This window comes from Mustela erminea, chromosome 2 (genome assembly GCF_009829155.1).
Source record: "Mustela erminea isolate mMusErm1 chromosome 2, mMusErm1.Pri, whole genome shotgun sequence".
Classification (NCBI taxonomy): Eukaryota; Metazoa; Chordata; class Mammalia; order Carnivora; family Mustelidae; genus Mustela; species Mustela erminea.
In genome coordinates, this window is record NC_045615.1 from 22,970,092 (window position 1) to 22,989,691 (window position 19,600).

At 35.6% G+C, this 19,600-nt stretch overlaps 1 protein-coding gene across 12 annotated transcripts in view; it reads right to left on the reverse strand.

Annotated features, from left to right (window-relative positions):
• The window catches only part of IQCM (IQ motif containing M), a 482,329-nt gene that overhangs the window by 53,430 nt on the left and 409,299 nt on the right, over positions 1–19,600 (reverse strand). The window lies entirely within an intron of this gene.

Genomic DNA, 19,600 nt, shown 5'->3' on the forward strand with positions numbered 1-19,600 from the left:
ATAAACAGTTGTCTAAATGTATATGATAACTGAGGGATTGCTGTATGCTTTTGCAGGAAAAGATTTTGACCTAGGCGTTTCATTATGTATCCTAATTTTATGACGGGGCAGAAAGACTTTCACATGTTACGTGAGGACTTAAAGAATTTTCAAATTATTTCAGACAGATTTTAGCAGATGGAAGGAGTAATCAAAACTAAACTGAAGACTGGAAAAGTTGTGTATTATAGGTTTTTCCTTATTGAGTTCTGAGCCCAAAGTCAAGGATCCTTTTGGATAACATATTGTCAGAACACTCACGGAGCCTGATCTGACTTTTTCCCCAGCAGTGTTCCTGGTTTTGCTGTTTCCCATCTTAGGAAATATGCTTCTTATGCCACATGCTTTAAAATGCAATTTAGTTGGAATTTCTCATCAGGTTGATGATTGCTAAGATTGTCTAGGTTTCCCCCTAAAAGGTAGAGCTACACTCCCTGCATAGCTAAGAGCTCCTCTCCCTGCACCTGGCATTCATCGTGCCGACTCAGGATCTGCTGCAATGCCTACACATGTGTGGGACTCCGCACCAGCCACCTCCTTGTCTGGACACTTCAGTTCCACTGGAACTGGTCCTACCTGATGATATTTCTGGGCGCTGCTGATTCTGTTACCTTCAGTCCACTGGAATTTAATTTAACAAGCTTCTAATGTAACTAAATTAGAAACATAATTCATCATATATCACAATGGATACTTTTGATGGATGTGTCACAGATTGGTACATAAAACCTGTTAGGCTCAACATCCACAATCTAAAACTTAAACTTGTACAGTTGAGTCATCCCATCTCTGCTCTAGGAGAGAGACACACTTTACAGTCTCCTTTCTGGTGACCCCTCTTTTAGGCCAGACATGTTCAGATGCCAAACGCTCAGAAACCATTCCCTACTTCCTCTTTTACTTTGCTTTTTATTAAAGGTACTTGGAAGTTTGCAGAAATAGATACTTTAAGACTGTGGAAGTATATCAATAGTAATTTGGGTTCGTGGGGTGAATGAGGGTCATCACCTATAGACACTTGAGCTTTGCATAGGCAATGAGGAGTTCTTGTAGCTTCTGAAGCTTCACCAAATGGCTAAACTATTTATACAGTTGGGTACTCTGCTGTATTACTAATTTTTTTTCCTTGAACATAAGCAGAGGAGCATAAAGAAACAGACTGGCCATTTTCTTTATAGAGAATTGTGACTGATGTTCTCCTGCCTCTTTTAGATTAGGCTGAATGACTCAGATCACTCAATTATTCAATCAAGAAAGCTTAGTACAGTCTCATAGATAACTACATCTTTCCATTGCTTTCTTCATTACCCTTTCCCATTCAGATATATGAGTATTCCTGGCTTAACTATGATAAAAAAGTCAACATATACAGATGTGTTTAACCTTATTACCATATGCAGTTAGCAAAATGTCTTCTAAGTTATTATTAATACAAATACACAAAATTTATTAATAAATAATAAAATAATTATAATAATAAAACAATTAATAAAAATACACAAAAATTGACAGTATTTTTAATTATTTCTAAATGCATTTTCTACATTTTCCACAATGAGAAGGCATGATTTTTATAACCCGAAAAACTGATTTTAAAAGTCCTGTATGTATAATTTATATATATACCCTATTATTAAAATTACAGTAGTCACCCCTAATCAGCAGCTTCATTTTGTGTAGTTTCAGTTAACTGTGATCTGGAAGCAGATGATCCTACTGATGTATCAGAGAAAGTCAGTAGTAGCTTCACACTATGTCACAATGTCTACATCATTCACCTCACCTCATCTCATCAGTTACACATTTTCGCATCTCACACCACACAAGGCGTAGAGTACAGTAAGTTATTTTGAGAGAAACAGAAACAGACCACATTGTTTTTATTATAGTATATTGTTACTCTATTTTGTTATTAGTTATTGTTAATTTTATTAATTTTATTTTAAATGTTATATTTTATTAGTTTTTATTTTAAATTTTATTAATTTTAGTTATTAATTTTATTGTTAATATTGTTAAACTGTGTCTAACTTATTGTGTGTCTAACTTATTAATTACTGTGTCCAACTTATTAATGTGTCTACTGTGTCTAACTACTCTGTCTAACTTATTAATTAAGCTTCATCACAGATACATATGCAAGAAAAAAACATTGTATATATAGGGGTTAGTACTATTTGCAGTTTCAGGCATCCACTGGGGATCTTGGAATGTATTCCCCATGGACAAAAGGGGACTAAGTATATTTTTTAGAAAAGAAAAACAGAAAATATAGTCAAAAATTTATAACAGTTATCTCTTGGTGGCATATTTTATAGGTGATCTTAAGGATTTAATAAATATCTGTTGAGTAAAAGAGTAACTTGTCCTCTTTATCCTTTCTAATTTTAAACAGTTTTTGGTAATGAACAAATACTGCATCTTCTTTAAAAAAAATCAATAAAATGTAACTTTGACTTTGGTATTGGCCCATAAGAACTAATTTTGTCCCCTCATCAAAAAAGATTTTTTTTCTATCACTGAGACTTAACCCTGCCAATAAAAACATTATATCTATTCACAATATACAAGGATGGCCATCCAAATAATTGTGCATTGGCCTTGTTTGTATTTATCTTTATCTTTCTTTATTTGAGAGGTAGGAGGGTGAGTAGAGGAAGAGGGAGAGAAAATTCCAAGCAGACTCTGTGCTTCAAAGCACAGAGCCCAGTGTGGGGCTTGATCCCAGACCCTGAGATCAAGACCTGAGCCACACAAGAGTTGGACACCGAAGAGCATCCCTACCCTAGCCTGGTGCCCCTTGGCTTTGTTTTTAAACTATTGTTTGAATCTTTTATTCTTTTTTTTATTGTATGTTTAATATCCTACATCACTTTAAATATTTTGCAACCAAGGACTAAATAGTCAGGAACCATGAGTTGGGTACATATCAAAACTCTATCACTTCCTAGTTGTACATTTTAGGTACATTATCTCTCTCAATTATTGTTCTTAGGCATGTGGTCCATTGGATTTCCATGAGAATTAAATGATATTGCTTACATAAATTTAGGTAAATCATTTAGCACAGTGCTTTGCATATAGGAAACATTCAGTACATGTGAAATATAATCATTTTTCTTTTTGCTTCCTAAAAATATAGTGTCTAGAGCACAGAGGTTGATTTGCTTTGAAGAATCCTGATTAACCTTAGAATTCTTAAGTTTAATTAACCTCAAACTTAAAGCCAGAGACCAAAATCACAAATACCATGTTATTCTTCAACAGTGAATGTGGAAGAACACATTTGAGAATATTCTGTCATGTGGCAATCTGTTTTACTACTGACATATGTAGGTTATAAGTTATATAAGCACTTTTTTTTAAAAGATAGAAATAGTTCTCTTAACTTCTGCCCATACCTATGACAATGTACAGAGATGTATTTGCAAATAATTAGGTACCAGCATCTACCATAAAATTCCTCTCCTACCCATCTCCTCCACACTTTTCCCTCTTCTGTCTTTAAATTTTACTCTTAAAATCTGTCATAACTGTCCATTAGACAGACTGTAAGAAGGAGGTTAGTATATGTAATCATGAAAAGCACAAATATTTTATGATGCCAAAACATGATGTACCTTGCATATCTTTTACTTCGGAGGTCCTAAGAGTCCACATACATATTGGCTAGAAAGAAATCCACTCAGTGTTCAGCCTGTTATGTTTCTTCATTATTACAGGTTCCTAGTACATAGTACTATAGCAAGCACTTCAGAATATTCATTGAATGAACAAATAAATGAAGTTTTGTGGCTTTCCTTTAAATAAGGTAAGTTGGTATCATTTTTTTTTTTTTGCATAGACATCTGTTCAACTTACTCTGAAAAAAAGGAAGCAGGCCAGACTACCAAAAAATGGACAGTATATAATTGTTATGTGAATGTTCAAAAGTATCTATGTGGTACTCTTGGTCACTGAGTCCTTCCCATGCATGAATAAAGGAAGTACAGCTAAAATTGTTGAAAGATCTCTATTATTTACAACATACCACAATGATTTTTTTAAATACAATTACAAGTGTTTTGTATAAGTAGATGTCAATGTATTTATTAAATAACTCCAGTATGCAGGTGTTTGCATATCAAATGAAACCTTGGAGCCTCTACATTTTTTGAAATTCATCACTCATTACTTTCCCACAATATGCAGTTATAAGCTAAATAAATTGTATTCATCAGTTGATTTTAAGTCTAAACTATCTATATCTATGTAGAAATATCTGCTTCAAATTTTAAAGACTTTAAGAAGGAAAGACAACAATAGTTTCAGTACATGATTTACGTACTTGTTTAAACTAATGTTAACATTAAAGCATTTAAAATGTTCCAGGGTAAGCTTATTTAATGGGTTAATTTATTCTAATATTATATAATCAAAACAGGGTTCAGGCAAACTATATTTGAACTGAGATTAACATAATGACATACCTTTAATAGAAAGTCTTATCAGCTCCCTACAATTATCAAATGTTCTAATTTAACTGACAGTCAAACAATACAGAGGACAATTATAAAAATTCCAAAGTATTGTTGGAAAACATTTTTAACTCATTATACTTCAGTCTTAGAGGGAAAAGTCATTACTCTACCCTAGGGATATTAAATAATTTTCAGCTTAGACAAAGTTTACATCTAATAACAGTTTCTGTTTCATGTGAGATTTCATGATGAAGTACTATTTCCTACTATTTAATATGTGTAGTTGGAAAAGGAAAGGAACAGAGCTAAAAATAGTCATGCACAACAAGATGACAGGCCAAAACTGCATGGTCAGAGCCTTTCAGAAAGATTGGAACCCAATGTGTCCATAGGCAACAAGAGCTTTTGCAGTGCCAGGTTTCCCTAGCCCCAGGCCTTTGTCCCATCCCCTTTCTGAAGACAGAGCAGAAAGGGGAATGAGGGGTATTGCTTTCAACTTTTGCTTTAGAAAATATTCAAAGGACAAAACTAGCAGCCAGTTTTTAAGCTTGAGGAAAATAGGGAGAAAATTAAAGACTAGTACATAGACAGGTGTGTTAATTCTTACACTGTCTAAAAAAAGTACTTTTCATAAAAAGCCAGGATGATCTGTGGAGCATGTGTATGTGGTGGGGGAGGGTGGACAGCAATGGGCCTGATGAGACCCTGAACCTGAATCATCATCACTGTTATAATTAAGGTCATGACCTTGAACAAGCCACTTAGCCTCTGTGCTCTCTGCTCAATTCAAATGATTCTTTTCCAATACCTTCTAACTGGCTACCTATAAAAATGAAAGAGGAATTGGAAAAATGACATGTAATGTCCCTTCCAGGGCTTAAATATTCTAGGTACAAGTGGTTTTACAAAATACTGGAAGAAAATATGCCAAAATAATTATTACTCTCAGTTGTGTTTTCCTTTTTCACAATTTTACAAGTTATCTGTAATTCACCTTTATATTAATTCATACATAAAAATATCAATGTCTAGGGCACTATGGTTGATCACTAATGTAATGGAGTGATGCTTACTCCTTAGTAAACAAGTACACTATTGTAGATTATTTTGGAAGGGCCAGTGAAGCATACTATCAGTGCTTTATTTGAGGGCACTCTTTTCCTGAGAGCATGGAATAACTTAATAGGCATCCTGACAGTTCTCTCAAGACATCCCCCGTCTCTGTTTCAGGACTTATGCTCCTCTCTTACAAAACCCTTACTAAGTCCAACCTCTTGAGACTGCTTATCAGAGCAAGTGGGAACACATAAGCACTTGTTTTACATCTCTCATCACTTCATGTCTTCTACTGGAGTTAATTATGGATTGGTATCACTTCCCAAGCCTAAATCATAAAGACAGGACAAAGGCTATTTTATTTACTTTTGAATTCTCCTCATGTCTATCACAGAGTACTGAACACAAGGCACTCAATAAAGATTTGTGGAGTGACTGAACATGCACTTACTACCTTGGATTTTTGCCTCCATTATGGTTAAATTCTATTTTATTTATTAATAAAAATTTTAAATATTAAAGAACTGTGCCACACTATAGTATAGACATATCATGTTATAATATCTTACCTTATAAGTAATATAAGTAATAATATCTTACCTTACCTTTATAGGGAGCCAGTTAGAAGAATAAAGAAAAGTAGTTTAATATACTGATCGAAAAAAGTATTCACCTTTAACATGAAAAACAAGAGCTTAACTGCTACTGTAATAGTTTATATATGATTCATGTAACAAAAAAGTTAATGCATAAATACCTACTATGTGCTAAACATTTTCATGTGGGAACAGGATAATTATATAGCACGTTCTCAAAAGCGTATGAACTATCAGAGGAAGAGATGTTTCAAATAGGTATTGTATTTTCACACCTGAAATGTAGTTTTAAATGCAAAACCAATTTAAATGGTTTTGTAAAATGAAATTAGAAAATGGTTTCATTTATTTCTCCATTATTTGAAATGCTGTATTTTTATTTTTATATAAGTATTCTTTCCATTATAGTTCAATATAAAGATAAATTTATCAGTGAAAAACAATGTAAACATAGACAATTTTTAAATTTTTTAAAAGATTTTTAATGTATTATGTTAATCATCATAGTCACCATTTGTTTTTGATGCAGTGTTCCAAGATTCATTGTTTATGTACAACACGCAGTGCTCCATGCAATAGGTGCCCTCCTTAATACCCACTACCAGGCTCACCCATCCCCCACACCCCTTTCCTTTAAAAACCTCAGTTTGTTTCTCAGACACCACAGTCTTTCATGGTTCATCTCCCCTTCTGATTGTCCTTGTTCACTTTTCCTTTCCTTCTCCTAATGTCCTCTATGTTATTCTTTATGTTCCACAAGTAAGTGAAACCATATGGTAATTGACTTTCTCTGCTTGACTTATTTCACTCAGCATAATCTCCTCATGTCCCATCCATGTTGATGCAAAAGTTGGGTATTCATCCTTTCTGATGGCTGAGTAATATTCCATTGTGTATATGAACCACATCATCTTTATCCATTCATCTGTTGAAGGGCATCTCAGCTCTTTCCACAGTTTGGCTATTGTGGAGATGGTTGCTCTGAACACTGGGGTACATATGGCCCTTCTTTTTACTATATCTATATCTTTGGGGTAAATACCCAGTAGTGCAATTGCCGGGTCATAGGGTAGCTCTATTTTTAATTTGTTTTTAATTTTAAAAATTTTAATATTTAAATTATTAGAAAGCCTTAGGAAGTTGCAAATATAGTATAGAGGTCTCATAAAGACTATAACTTACACAGGGAAATTCAAAATGAAATTTTCCAAGTCCCTAACAATTTTTTTATTATTATTAAAACAAGAAATGTAGAGTAAAACTTGTAAAATGTACAGAAAAATTAGAAAAATCAGGCATATTAGAATAGTTAAAGTCCACTGGATTAACACAATATAAGATTAAAATTTGCAGATTCTTACATTCAATTGATGCAACCATGTGAATATACACATCATTCCATCATAAAAATGTATTTTTATTTACCTATAAGTAAATACCCAGTAACATAATTTTAGTGGTTATATAGAACTCCATTTTATTAATGCACCACAGTATATTTAAACATTTCCCTATTACTGGGACTTGACATCGTTTCAACATGTGCAGTAATTACAAGATTATAATTACCATCATACATACATCTATATACATGATTTAAGATAAATTATTATACACCTGAATTCTGAAAAAAATGATAATTTAATATTTTCTTGATGATTCAAAATAAATCACATTTATGACAGTGTATAGTAAGGGAGCAAGTACTTGCTTAAGGTTTAGAATCTCTGAGCTGAAATGCTGGTGGCATTCTCTTGGTAGCTGAATGATTTAAGGCAAACTTATTTAGCCTTTCTAAGACATGTTTCCTCTGTAAAATGATTTTAATAAGAACAACCATTAAATAGATTATGAAGATGAAATGAGAAAATTACATAAAACATATAGTTCTTAGTCTTATTTAAACAGTACAAAATGGGGACACCTGGGTGGTTCAGTCAGCTAAGTGTCTAACTCTTGGTTTTGGCTCAGGTCGTGATTTTAGGGTCGTAAAATTGAGCCCCACAACAGGCTCTCTGCTCAGCATGGAGTCTGCTTGAGATTTTATCTCTCCCTCTCCCCCTACCCCTCCCCACCTCATGTTCTATCTTTCTAAAATAAATGACTAAATCTTTAAAAGAAATGAAGAGTACGAAATGAATAAATATGTTACACTAAATGTAATTTTACCATCATAACAATCAGTTGATACCACAAACTGCTAAGCATTCAACCCATTTACTCCTCTCAACAAACTAAAATTATAATTAGTTTTCAGCTTTCAAATATAATATATATAATATATAGATTTCTTTTATAAATTATATATAACAAGAGCTGAGTGTCTGTATATATGTGTGTATATGCACACATACATATAATTATTTCTATATTTATTTTTAGTACACAGGATCTTACCAAGTATGAAACCTCTCTTAGGGAATATTTTAGAACTTTGAGGATGTGGTATTGGTTATCATAATTATTGGGAGGAGATAAAATGACTTGTATTGGGTAGGAACACAGGATACAGTACTCCCTTCAACAAATAACACAGTATGTACAACAAAAAAAAGTCCAATGCCCTGCACAAATTTTAAATATTCTCCTATAACGTTATATAAGAAAATTATATTTATTTTTTATTGGTTTTATTGAGAAATAATTGACATGTATCACATATAAGTTCAAGGCATACAGCATGAGGGATTGATTTATATATATTGTGAAATGATTAACATAATAGGTTTAACTAATATCCATCTTCTTATATAAATACAGTAAAAGAAAGAAGAAAAGGAAAACAATTTCCTCCTTGTAATGAGAACTCTAAGGATTTACTCTCCTAACATATTTCCTATATATCACGTACTTGTATTAGCTATTGTCATCATGTTGTACATTACATCCCAAGTAGTTATTTATCTTCTAATTGGAAATTTGTCCCTTTTTTTTTTTTCCTATCACACGAGGGTTTATTGGCAAGCTTAGCTTGGGCCCAAGTGTACCCGACACAGCAGAGTAGGGACTTGGACCCTGAACCAGATTACAGTCAGAGTTTTTATTTTTTTATTTTTTTTAATTTATTTTTTATTTTCAGCATAACAGTATTCATTATTTTTGCACCACACCCAGTGCTCCATGCAATCCGTGCCCTCTATAATACCCACCACCTGGTACCCCAACCTCCCACCCCCCGTCCCTTCAAAACCCTCAGATTGTTTTTCAGAGTCCATAGTCTCTCATGGTTCACCTCCCCTTCCAATTTCCCCCAACTACCTTCTCCTCTCTAACTCCCCATGTCCTCCATGCTATTTGTTATGCTCCACAAATAAGTGAAACCATATGATAATTGACTCTCTCTGCTTGACTTATTTCACTCAGCATAATCTCTTCCAGTCCCGAATCAGAAGAGACCCCAAATCACTAAGGAAATGTTGAAAAACAAAAATAAAACGGGGGGCATCACGTTACCTGATTTCAAGCTTTACTACAAAGCTGTGATCACCAAGACAGCATGGTACTTGCATAAAAACAGACACATAGACCAGTGGAACAGAGTAGAGAGCCCAGATATGGACCCTCAACTCTATGGTCAAATAATCTTCAACAAAACAGGAAAAAATATACAGTGGAAAAAAGAGAGTCTCTTCAATAAATGGTGACAGCTATATGTAGAAGAATGAAACTCAACCATTCTCTTACACAGTACACAAAGATAAACTCAAAATGGATAAAAGACCTCAACGTGAGACAGGAATCCATCAGAATCCTAGAGGAGAACATAGGCAGTAATCTCTTCGATATCAGCCGCAGCAACTTCTTTCAAGATATGTCTCCAAAGGCAAAGGAAACAAACGTGAAGATGAACTTTCGGGACTTCATCAAAATCAAAAGCTTCTGCACAGCAAAGGAAACAGCCAAAAAAACAAAGAGACAACCCACGGAATGGGAGAAGATATTTGCAAATGACAGTACAGATAAAAGGTGGATATCCAGGATCTATAATGAACTCCTCAAACTCAACATACACAAAACAGACAATCATATCAAAAAATGGGCAGAATATATGGACAGACACTTCTCCAATAAATACATACAAATGGCTATCAGACACATGAAAAAATGTTCATCATCACTAGCCATCAGGGAGATTCAAATTAAAACTACATTGAGATATCACCTTACACCAGTTAGAATGGCCAAAATTAGCAAGACAGGAAACAACATGTGTTGGAGAGGATGCAGAGAAAGGGGAACCCTCTTACACTGTTGGTGAGAATGCAAGTTGGTGCAGCTGCTTTGGAAAACAGTGTGGAGATTCCTCAAGAAATTAAAAATAGAGCTACCCTATGACCCTGCCATTGCACTCCTGGGTATTCACCCCAAAGATACAGATGTAGTGAAAAGAAGGGCCATCTATACCTCAATGTTTATAGCAGCAATGGCCACAGTTGCCAAACTGTGGAAAGAACCAAGATGCCCTTCAACGGACGAATGGATAAGGAAGATGTGGTCCATAGACACTATGGAGTATTATGCCTCCATCAGAAAGGACGAATACCCAACTTTTGTAGCAACATGGACGGGACTGGAAGTTTGTGCCTTTTGATCACCTTCTTCCAATTCCACCTTCCCCCACCCCTTGCCTCTGGTTACAAGAAGTCAAATATCTTTTTCTTTGACTTGTTGTTTTAGATTACACATATAAGTGAGGTCATACAGTATTTCTTTTTTCTCTTTAGCATTTTTCTTTTAGCATAATGTTTCAAGATCCATCAAGGTTCATCCAAGTTGTCACAAATAGTAGGACTTGTTTTTTACAGATACACACACACATATATATATATATATGTACATATATCTATCTATCTATAGATAGATAGATAGATAGATAGATAGATATCCTAACTTCTTTACCCATTTGTCCATCCATAGACACTTGGGTTGTTTGTATGTGGAGTAATTCTATGTTAAATTTTTTGAGGAACCTCCATACTATTTTCCATAGTGGCTGTACCAGTTTGCATTCCCACCAACAGTGCACAAGGATTTTCTTTTCCTTTTCTCCACAACGTCACCAATGCTTACTTTTTTGTCTCTTTGATAATAGCCAAACTGTCAAGTATAATTTGATATCTCATTGTGGTTTCTCATTTGCATTTTTGATGACTAGTGAGCATCTTTTGATGTTGAGCATCTTTTCACATGCCTGTTGGCCTATTGTATGTCTTTTTTGGAAAAATGTTTATTCAAGTCCCTGTCCAGTTTTTAATCAGGTTATTTATTTTATTTTTCATATAAAGTTGTGTAAACTCTTTATATATTTTGGATATTAACCCTTATTAGACATGATTTGCAAATATCTTCTACTATTAAGCAGTTGCCTTTCATCTTTGTGGTGGCTTCTTTTGCTGTGAAAAAGTTTTTTTAGTTTGATGTAATCCCATTTGTTTATTTTAGCTTTTGTTGCCTTGCATAAGGAGACTGGTCCAAAAAAATATTGCTGAAACCAATGTCAATGAGCTTACTTCCTATGTTTCTTTTGTTCTTCCTTTTTTTTAAATTTAAATTACAGTTAGTTAACATAGTACATTATTTTATTTTTTCAGGTATACAATGTAGTGATTCAACACTTCCATATAACACCCAGTGCTCATCACAAGTTTACTCCTTAATCCCCATCACCTATTTAACTTAGCCTTCCATGCACCTCCCCTCTGGCTGTTTTCTTTTAGGAGTTTTATGGCTTCAGGTTCCACAATCAAGTTTTCAATTCATTTTGATTTAATTTTTGTATGTGGTATAAGATAGTGTCCAGTTTCATTCTTTTACATGTAGCTGTCCAGTTTTCCCAACACAGTTTATTGAAGTGACTGTCTTTTCTCCATTGTACATATTCTTGCCATTATTGTCATAGATTAATTGACCATTAATGCACTGGTTTATTTCTGAGCCCTCTATTCTATTCCATTGGTGTATGCATCTGTTTTCATGCCAGAATCATACCATTTTGATTAAGATATATTTGTAGTGCTGTTTGAAATTCAGGAGTGTTTTACCTTGAGCTTTGTTCTTCTTTCTCAACACTGCTTTGTCTATTTGGGGTCTTTTGTAGTTCCATACAAATTTGAGGATTCTCTGCTCTAGTGCTGTAAAATTTGCACTCATATTTGATGGAGATTTCATTGAATCTGAAGATTTCCTTGGGTAGTATGAACATTTTATCACTACTAATTCTTCCAATCTGTAAGCATTGAATATCTTTCTGTGTATTTATATCGTCTTTGAATTCTTTCATGAACAATTTGGAGTTTTCTGAGTGCAAGTCTTTCACCTCCTTGGTTAAATTTATTCCTAGGTATTTTATTCTTTTGGATGCAGTTATAAATGGAATTGTTTTCTTAATTTCTTTCTCTGGTAGTTTACTATTAGTGTATAGAAATGCAACTGATTTTTAACTTTATTTTTTAAAAGATTTTATTTATTTATTTGACAGATATCACAAGTAGGTGGAGAGGTAGGCAGAGATAGAGAGAGGGGGAAGCAGGCTCCCTGCTGAGCAGAGAGTCTGATGCAGGGCTAGATTCCAGGGCTAGATCCTCAGAGATTTAACCCACTGAACCACCCAAGTGCCTCTGATTTTTAACTTAAAATAAGTTAAAACATATTTCCTATGTTAACATTGTGTCCTGCAACTTTAGTGAGTTCATTTATTAATCAAATAGTTTTCTGGTGAAGTCTTTACATTTTCTATATATTGTAACATAATCTGCTAATAGTGAGTTTTACTTCTTTTCCAATTTGAGTCCCTTAAATTTCTTTTTCTTGTCTACTTGCTCTGGCAAGGACTTCTAATATTGTGTTGAATATAAGTGATAAGTCTAGGCATCCGTGTGAGTTCCTGATCTCAGGGCAAAAGCTTTAAGCTTTTCACTATTTAATATTATGTTAGCTGTGAGTCTGTCCTATATGACCTTCTTACATTATTTTCCTTCTATACATGCTATGAGAGTTTCTATATTACATGTGTTTTGAATTTTGCAAAATGCTTATTCTGCATCTATTGAGACAATATGATTTTTACTTTTTTTTTAAAAGATTTTATTATTTTATCTGTCAGAGAAAGAGAGAGAGAGAGAGAGAGAGAGAGTGAGAGAGACTGCACAAGCAGGGGGCATGGCAAGCAGAGAGAGAAGCAGACTCCTCACTGAGCAAGGAGCCTGACACAAGACTCAATCTCTGGACACTGGAATCACTGAGCCACCCATTGTTTTGTTAATGTAGTGTATCACATTGATTGATCTGTGGAAGGTGAACCATCCTTGCATCCCTAGAATAAATCCCACTTGATCATAGTGAATGATCCACTTAGTCTGTTGTTTAATTTGGTTTGCTAATATTTCATTGAGGATTTTTGTATCTGTGTTCTTCAGGGATATTGGTCTATAATTTTTTTCTTTACTCTTCTCTCTCTCTCTCTCATATCCCCTCTCCTTTTTGTGGTGTCTCTGTCTAGTTTTGTTATCAAGGTAATGCTGTGCTCATAAAATGAGTTTGGATATATTCCTCTTCAATAATTTGAGGGTAGTTACTAACTTTTCTTTAAATGTTTGGAAAAATTCATCTATGGCCATCTGGTCCTGGTCTTTTGTTTTTTTTGAGCTTTTACATTACTGATTTAATTTAATTACTTGTAATCAGTCTATTCAGATTTCCTATTTGTGATTCAGTCTTACAAAGTTGTGTCTTTCTAAGAATTTATCCATTTCTTCCAGGTTTTCTATTTTTTATTTTGTTTTGTTTTGAATTTTTAAGCTGAAGTTTTAATTGAATTATACACCACTATTACCATATTACAGAATCTAAATATGACTATATGTTTACCATAACCACTGAGATTTACCCTACCATTTTGTGATTTTTTATGTTAATTATCATTCTCTTACTTCCATTCAAAGAATTGCCTTTAGTGAAGGGGAGGAGTCAAGATGGCGGAGAAGTAGCAGGCTGAGACTACATCAGCTAGCCGGAGATCAGCTAGATAGCTTATCTAAAGATTGCAAACACCTACAAATCCATCGGCAGATCGAAGAGAAGAAGAACAGCAATTCTGGAAACAGAAAAACAACCACTTTCTGAAAGGTAGGACTGGCGGAGACGTGAATCCAAAGCGACGGCAAGATAGACCCCGGGGGGAGGGGCTGGCTCCCGGCAAGCGACGGAGCACAAAATTAGGACTTTTAAGAGTCTATTCCACTGAGAGACATCGCTCCAGAGGCTAAACCGGGGCGAAGCCCACACGGGGTCAAGGTGGCCTCAGGTCCTGCAGGGTTACAGAAGGATCGGAGGTGTCTGAGTGTCGCAGAGCTTGCGGGTATTGGAACGGAAAAACCGGCTACAGAGACAGAGCTGACAATAAGCTCGCAGCTTGAACCGGTCGCAGGCTCGGTGAGCTCGGAGCGCGGCCGGAGGTCAGGCAGACAGGAGTAACTGGGCGCTGTTCTCTGAGGGCGCACTGAGGAGTGGGGCCCCGGGTTCTCGTCTCCTCCGGGCCGGAGACCAGGAGGCCGCCATTTGTATTGCTGTCCTCCAGAACTCTACGGAAAGCGCTCGGGGAACAAAAGCTCCTGAAAGAAAACCTGAGCGGATTACTCAGCCCGGCCCCTGGTAAGGGCGGTGCAATTCCGCCTGGGGCAAAGACACTTGAGAATCACTACACCAGGCCCCTCCCCCAGAAGATCAACAAGAAATCCAGCCAGGACCAAGTTCACCTACCAAGGAGTGCGGTTTCAATACCAAGGAGAGCAGCAGAACTCCAGAGGAGGAGAAAGCAAAGAACGGAACTCATGGCTTTTTCCCTGTGATTTTTTTTTAGTCTTGCAGTTAATTTAATTTTTTTCTTTTTCATTTTTTTTTTTTTCTCGCCTTCTGGTTAAATTTTTTTTTTAACTTTTACCTTTTTCTTTTTTAACGTTTTTTAACTAGTTTATCTAATATAAATATTTTTTCTTTTTTATATTTTTCTTTGTTTTCTTTTTTTAATTCTTTTCTTTTCTTTTTTCTTTTCTTTTTCTTCTCTTTTTTCTTCTTTATTCCTTTTTGAACCTCTTTTTATCCCCTTTCTCCCTCCTCACGATTTGGGATCTCTTCTGATTTGGTTAAAGCATATTTTCCTGGGGTTGTTGCCACCCATTTAGTATTTTACTTGCTCCTTCATATACCCTTATCTGGGTAAAATGACAAGACGGAAAAATTCACAACAAAAAAAAGAACAAGAGGCAGTACCGAAGGCTAGGGACCTAATCAATACAGACATTGGTAATATGTCAGATCTAGAGTTCAGAATGACAATTCTCAAGGTTCTAGCCGGGCTCGAAAAGGCATGGAAGATATTAGAGAAACCCTCTCGGGAGATATAAAAGCTCTTTCTGAAGAAATAAAAGAACTAAAATCTAACCAAGATGAAATCAAAAAAGCTATTAATGAGGTGCAATCAAAAATGGAGGCTCTCACTGCTAGGATAAATGAGGCAGAAGAAAGAATTAGTGATATAGAAGACCAAATGACAGAGAATAAAGAAGCTGAGCAAAAGAGGGACAAATAGCTACTGGACCACGAGGGGAGAATTTGAGAGATAAGTGACACCATAAGACGAAACAACATTACAATAATTGGGATTCCAGAAGAAGAAGAAAGAGAGAGGGGAGCAGAAGGTATACAGGAGAGAATTATTGGGGAGAATTTCCCCAATATGGCAAAGGGAACAAGCATCAAAATTCAGAAGGTTCAGAGAACGCCCCTCAAAATCAATAAGAATAGGCCCACACCCTGTCACCTAATAGTAAAATTCACAAGTCTTAGTGACAAAGAGAAAATCCTGAAAGCAACCCGGGAAAAGAAGTCTGTAACATACAATGGTAAAAATACTAGATTGGCAGCTGACTTATCCACAGAGACCTGGCAGGCCAGAAAGAGCTGGCATGATATTTTCAGAGCACTAAACGAGAAAAACATGCAGCCAAGAATACTATATCCAGCTAGGCTATCATTGAAAATAGAAGGAGAGATTAAAAGCTTCCAGGACAAACAAAAACTGAAAGAATTTGCAAACACCAAACCAGCTCTACAGGAAATATTGAAAGGGGTCCTCTAAGCAAAGAGAGAGCCTACAAGTGGTAGATCAGAAAGGAACAGAGACCATATACAGTAACAGTAACCTTACAGGCAATACAATGGCACTAAATTCATATCTCTCAATAGTTACCCTGAATGTTAATGGGCTAAATGCCCCTGTCAAAAGACACAGAGTATCAGAATGGATAAAAAAACAAAACCCATCTATATGTTGCCTCCAAGAAACTCATTTTAAGCCCGAAGACACCTCCAGATTTAAAGTGAGGGGGTGGAAAAGAATTTACCATGCTAATGGACATCAGAAGAAAGCAGGAGTGGCAATCCTTATATCAGATCAATTAGATTTTAAGCCAAAGACTATAATAAGAGATGAGGAAGAACACTATATCATACTCAAAGGGTCTGTCCAACAAGAAGATCTAACAATTTTAAGTATCTATGCCCCCAACGTGGGAGCAGCCAACTTTATAAACCAATTAATAACAAAATCAAAGAAACACATCAACAATAATACAATAATAGTAGGGGACTTTGACACTCCCCTCACTGAAATGGACAGATCATCCAAGCAAAAGATCAGCAAGGAAATGAAGGGCTTAAACGACACACTGGACCAGATGGACATCACAGATATATTCAGAACATTTCATCCCAAAGCAACAGAATACACATTCTTCTCTAGTGCACATGGAACATTCTCCAGAATAGATCACATCCTCGGTCCTAAATCAGGACTCGACCGGTATCAAAAGATTGGGATCATTCCCTGCATATTTTCAGACCACAATGCTCTAAAGCTAGAACTCAACCACAAAAGGAAGTTTGGAAAGAACCCAAATACATGGAGACTAAACAGCATCCTTCTAAAGAATGAATGGGTCAACCGGGAAATTAAAGAAGAATTGAAAAAAATCATGGAAACAAATGATAATGAAAATACAACAGTTCAAAATCTGTGGGACACAACAAAGGCAGTCCTGAGAGGAAAATATATAGCAGTACAAGCCTTTCTCAAGGAACAGGAAAGGTCTCAGGTATACAACCTAACCCTACACCTAAAGGAGCTGGAGAAAGAATAAGAAAGAAAGCCTAAACCTAGAAGGAGAAGAGAAATCATAAAGATCAGAGCAGAAATCAATGAAATAGAAACCAAAAAAACAATAGAACAAATCAATAAAACTAGGAGCTGGTTCTTTGAAAGAATTAATAAAATTGATAAACCCCTGGCCTGACTTATCAAAAAGAGAAGAGATGGACCCAAATAAATAAAATCATGAATGAAAGAGGAGAGATCACAACTAACACCAAAGAAATACAAACTATTATAAGAATATACTATGAGCAACTCTACGCCAACAAATTTGACAATCTGGAAGAAATGGATGCATTCCTAGAAACATATAAACTACCACAACTGAACCAGGAAGAAATAGAAAGCCTGAACAGACCCATAACCAGTAAGGAGATTGAAACAGTCATTAAAAATCTCCAAACAAACAAAAGCCCAGGGCCAGATGGCTTCCCAGGGGAATTCTACCAAACATTTAAAGAAGAACTAATTCCTATTCTCCTGAAACTGTTCCAAAAAACAGAAATGGAAGGAAAACTTCCAAACTCATTTTATGAGGCCAGCATCACCTTGATCCCAAAACCAGACAAGGATCCCATCAAAAAAGAGAGCTATAGACCAATATTCTTGATGAACACAGATGCGAAAATTCTCACCAAAATACTAGCCAATAGGATTCAACAGTACATTAAAAGGATTATTCACCACGACCAAGTGGGATTTATTCCAGGGCTGCAAGGTTGGTTCAACATCCGCAAATCAGTCAATGTGATACAACACATCAATAAAAGAAAGAACAAGAACCATATGATACTCTCAATAGATGCTGAAAAAGCATTTGACAAAGTACAGCATCCCTTCCTGATCAAAACTGTTCAAAGTGTAGGTATAGAGGGCACATACCTCAATATCATCAAATCCATCTATGAAAAACGCACCGCAAATATCATTCTCAATGGAGAAAAACTGAAAGCTTTTCCGCTAAGGTCAGGAACACGGCAGGGATGTCCATTATCACCACTGCTATTCAACATAGTACTAGAGGTCCTAGGCTCAGCAATCAGACAACAAAAGGAAATTAAAGGCATCCAAATCAGCAAAGAAGAAGTCAAATTATCACTCTTCGCAGATGATATGATACTATATGTGGAAAACCCAAAAGACTCCACTCCAAAACTGCTAGAACTTATACAGGAATTCAGTAAAGTGTCAGGATATAAAATCAATGCACAGAAATCAGTTGCATTTCTCTACACCAACAACAAGACAGAAGAAAGAGAAATTAAGGAGTCAATCCCATTTACAATTGCACCCAAAACCATAAGATACCTAGGAATAAACATAACCAAAGAGGCACAGAATCTATACTCAGAAAACTATAAAGTACTCATGAAAGAAATTGAGGAAGACACAAAGAAATGGAAAAATGTTCCATGCTCCTGGATTGGAAGAATAAATATTCTGAAAATGTCTATGCTACCTAAAGCAATCTACACATTTAAGGCAATTCCTATCAAAGTACCATCCATCTTTTTCAAAGAAATGGAACAAATAATTCTAAAATTTATATGGAACCAGAAAAGACCTCGAATAGCCAAAGGGATATTGAAAAAGAAAGCCAACGTTGGTGGCATCACAATTCCGGACTTCAAGCTCTATTACAAAGCTGTCATCATCAAGACAGCATGGTACTGGCACAAAAACAGACACATAGATCAATGGAACAGAATAGAGAGCCCAGAAATAGACCCTCAACTCTATGGTCAACTCATCTTCGACAAAGCAGGAAAGAATGTCCAATGGAAAAAAGACAGCCTCTTCAATAAATGGTGCTGGGAAAATTGGACAGCCACATGCAGAAAAATGAAATTGGACCATTTCCTTACACCACATACAAAAATAGACTCAAAATGGATGAAGGACCTCAATGTGCGAAAGGAATCCATCAAAATCCTTGAGGAGAATACAGGCAGCAACCTCTTCGACCTCAGCCGCAGCAACATCTTCCTAGAAACATCGCCAAAGGCAAGGGAAGCAAGGCAAAAATGAACTATTGGGATTTCATCAAGATCAAAAGCTTTTGCACAGCAAAGGAAACAGTTAATAAAATCAAAAGACAACTGACAGAATGGGAGAAGATACTTGCAAATGACATATCAGATAAAGGACTAGTGTCCAAAATCTATAAAGAACTTAGCAAACTCAACACCCAAAGAACAAATAATCCAATCAAGAAATGGGCAGAGGACATGAACAGACATTTC